Below are 4,516 nucleotides of genomic sequence, written 5' to 3'. Positions count from 1 at the left end.
CCCTATAAATTTGGGGTGAAGCTTATATTATGGTTTAGATCTTCAAAAAATATTATATTTATTAATGGTTTGTAGGAACAAAAATATACTGAATTTACATTGGTACACTAACACTGCCCAATACGATGATATGAAAACCTATACTAAAAAAATAAACAACTACAATTTTGCATACCTTTTGTTTTTTAAACCAATACTGTACTGGGTGAAATTCAGACGGTGAATAAGAAATTTGAAGCCGAGATCAGTGACCCAACAAAGTTAATGAATGATCTTGTGCATTTGCATGACTCAATGACTTCAAAATTTCTCATTCCTGGGAAAAAAATACTCTAAGTACCAACAATGAAGAATTTCTAGATCCAAAACCATACCTTGGGTATGCATTTGAGAATGAAATGGCAGAGTGTAAGTTTCCACCAGAAAAGGACAGTTTTATTCGTGGAAGGTGTATTAAGTTTCTGGTAAATTTCATACAACAAATTCGTCAACGTTTGCCAGATAATATTAATGTACTTAAGTCTATATCATCTTTTAGTGCTAGTGAATGTTTGCAGCCGAGAAAAAATAGCATAATTGACCTGGCAAAAATGTTTGAAAATGATGCTGGACTCATCACACGCATTGATTTCCAATGAAAAAATCTACATCATGTAAAGTGGACAGAAACCTCAAACACAATAGATCTTTGGGTAGAAATAGGAGGGTACAGGGATGCTACTGGTGAAAATCCCTTTTTTGGGCTCAAGCCATGGCGTCCTGATGGAAGGTTCCTTTTTGGTAGCTTCCTTGGGTATAAAACTACTAAGATATTCCCAGAGAATTTAACCACAGGTTATCACAGAATTCTAACTTCTGGAGCGAGTATCCCAAAGGTTTCCCTTTAAGACATCGTATATCAACAGGGGACGCATGTCTGAACGCGCCACATAGCTATCTACACCCCGAACAGAGTTAATGCTTCGGTGTGTAAGGGTTGAGAATAGCTGGGAGCCGTTCCATAGCTAATCTCATTCGTGGCTACTACTGATACTCGAGACGTAAACAAACGGGCGCCATTGCTCAAATGACGTCACGCCCGTCTTAATCCTTTGTTTAGTAGCTTGCCCTACTTAGACGGATTTTCCCTGTGCTTCATTTATCGATTTGCATCTACGTTATGTCGCTACCTTCAGCCTCACCATCTTCTGGAAAGTTGAGTACAAGGTTCCAGTATTGTTTAATTAAGCTCTGACCGTAAAGTAAATATTACTTTCCGAAATAATTGCTGTTTTGTGGCAGAGCTGTGCCCCTACCGGACCCGCCATTTTATGGCGTCGTTGTTGTTTTGCATGCATTATTTAGTTAGCCACAACAACGCTTCCGGCCTTATTTACTAATCGATCGCATTAGTTTATTTAGTCTTCATAGCTAGGAACTTTTATATCGTGTTTCGACGCTTTTTTCGGTCATCGATTGACCTCATACCAGTCGGCTACTATAGCCCCCAGGCCAGAGCGCCTATACATAAGTGTTCATGCATGATTTTATTAGTTTCCTAGGCTAAGTTATGAAAATAGTGGCATTATTTTACAATACTTTCGAGCGTGATGCAAATGTTTTTTCGCCTTCAGGGACCATATAGGGGATAGGTTAGTTAGTGTCTCTTTCTAACCTAACCTACTTGTAGGACCCCTATATGCTTCCTTCATCCCCTGCCTTGGCATTCCCTCTAATTAGCCTTGATTCCCTTTCTGAGTAGAGGGATCAAGTGTCTAATGGAGTATTTATCGCCTCTCAGTCCTCCCTATGGGAATGAACCCCCCTTAGGGTTGCGTCCGAGAGTGAGGTTAGGCTAGCCCTACCTCTATGGCTAGGATTAGTCTATGACTATCCTGCGATAGCGATATGTCTTCTACCTTTCCTAGTTCAGGACTATTAGCCCTGCTCTAGGTTAGGTTAGGAAGGTTTCTCTGTTCCCTGCTGAAACTGTACCCATGCACCGTTTCAGCCGGTCTGCCTTATCTTAGGTTAGGGAGTGTCCTCCCTTTCCCTAGTGGCCGCTCTGGTACAGAAACCCTTCCTTGGAAGACTTCTCTCTCTACTCCCCTCCCCACCTATCTCTTGTATAGCCTAGCCTATGCTTAGGTTAGTCTATACCCATCTGTCCCCTGTCCTACAAATCCTCCTTAGGGTGGAGTAGTAGGGCTACCCGAGCTTCCATGTGCAGTTCGCTCTGGTACATATACCCTTCATAGTGTCCTATGGGGTTAGTCTCTAGATGTGTTCTGCATATGGGGGTCTCCCCTCTTTGGGTGTCCCCTAGCCCTCCCTTGGGCTACCTAGCTCCCGGTCCTCAGTGACCCCTGCTCCTGGATGATAGAGCCTGCCTCTATCATGGGTACACCCTCTCAGGGGGGGGATGTCCGGAGTCCATGACTGAACTTCTTGCATCCCTCCCCCCCTGTCTCTCTCACTATCCGGGTGCCGGTCCCTTGCCGCCTCCACTGTCGGCGATACCCGCCTCCTACCTTGGTGACTCTCCCTACCCTTATGCCGCCAGCCCCCTGTGTGCCGGGGGACTGCCGACTGCCGCCGGCTCCTACCGGTGGCTCTCCTCCCTCCTAGCTTGTCGTCCGCTCGCCGGTCGGCCGCCGGAGTGCCGGCATCTACTGCCGGCAACCCGGTTCCGCTATAACCATCCTTGTCCCAGTCACCAAGCCGGCATCCTCCGACTGCCGGAGCCGCCGCTCCCCTGCCGGCGTGCCACCGTTGTGCCGGCGGCCGCCACCCTGGTATACCCTTGACTTAAATATGGTCTGTCTTAATGCCAGAAACTCTGCCGGAGCGACCTCCGGCATGCCGGCGGCTTGCCGGAAACCCCCGGAGGCGTCAAGAATACTTGCACCCCCTTCTTCTAGCTATCATATGATACTGATAGCCCTATACTGCAAACAGATGGGCTGTTTCCACTCTTAAGATCAATACCTTGGTACTGTTCTGTTAGTGATCATGCTGTCTCTTTGCATTCTTCTAAATTCCAGCATGCTGCGTGCATCTTAGCGCGGCTGGTTGCCGGAAGCAGTTACCTTAAAAGGAGGCCCTCTAGCCCCTAGCTTGGGACCGAATGATCTCGGTCCCAATCTTACCCTTGGTTTTTCCACGGAATTCCATTGCCCTATGGAACTCTAAGGAATACTATCCGGTGCCTTCGGTCTCTCGGATTATCCAAGGACAAAGCTTACGGTAACCAGCCGGGCGAGATGCATGGAGTATGTTCTCCTTTACTATTTCAATCTCTATGCATCACACCCTTCATTAAGTTAAAATTAATAATTAATATTAACTTAGTTTAAGAGCCATTCTTATGACTCCCCCATACTCATTTTCTCTTTCTTCCACAGGAGGAGCAGATGAAGTGTGACTTCGCCTTCTGCGCTGTGAAACGCCCGCAGTTTTACGGGCATACGGCTTGCAGGACTCACGCCCCTTGTGCCGACAAGAAAGGGGATCTGAAGTTCTGGAATCCACTGAACTGTACGGTCTGCCAGGCTCACCTAGTTGACGCCTTCCATAACCCTCCCTCAGCGGAGGTCAGAGACATTTCTCGTGAAAAGCTACGCAAGTGGGTGCGTGGCTTCCAGAAAAATGCCACCGGACCTTACCTGGCCACCGAAGAATTGAGGTCACTCCTGTTCCCTAAGGCCTCCCCTGATTCAGTGGTACCCAAAGACGTGATTCCCACTGTCCAAATTACAGTGGAACCTGATGTTGTCATGGCTCAGTCCATGCACGAGTGCCGCCTGGATTCCGAAGATGACGAACAGATGTCGGATGTCTCGGAAGACACGGAGAAGACGCTTATGGCTCAAGGAGCCGAAGATGACGAAGACAAGGTGGAATACGCCGAGTCGGAGCAAGAGGTCGCTCCTCCTTCCATCCCCGCTCCTACTCCTACACCGACGGAAGTGTCTATTCCGTCTACCTCCTCGACCCTGGATCCCTCTTCTTCCACTCAAGAAATGATCCGACTGATTAGAGCCGTCATGGACGACAGGTTGAAGGAGAATCAGGAGTTCATCAGGTCCATGATGGGATCCAGAGAACCGAAGAAGATTTCGGTTAAGGATCTCCCCGCTTGCTCACATGCCAACCCGTGGAGGTATGCTGAGCATATGGTTATCGCGACCGGCAGGATCTTCATCAGCGATAAGATCGGCACGGTCCCCTTGGAAGACGTGGAGTTCTTCCCAAACTTTGAGGCCTACCCGGACTGTTACGTCCGTCTGCGTTCTGAACCTGCCTCGAAGGAAGAGACCGAACCGAAGGAAGAGATAGTGTTCGATCTCGCAAAGGCCCAGGCTATGCTAGCCACCACATTCAAGAGTAGGGGCTTTACCTGCTCTAAGCTTCCGGCCCTGAGCAAGAAGCACCCTACTTATGTCGCACCTGAAAGTGCGGTTCTTCCATTCCTGGAAAAGGCCTTAACTGCGTGCCTTAAAGCTGCGGAAGAGGGGAAAGCCTGCCCTGCACTGGA

This window comes from Palaemon carinicauda, chromosome 13, assembly GCF_036898095.1.
Source record: "Palaemon carinicauda isolate YSFRI2023 chromosome 13, ASM3689809v2, whole genome shotgun sequence".
Lineage (NCBI taxonomy): Eukaryota > Metazoa > Arthropoda > Malacostraca > Decapoda > Palaemonidae > Palaemon > Palaemon carinicauda.
The sequence above is the reverse complement of the archived record's forward strand: the minus strand, read 5'-3'. Positions refer to the sequence as shown.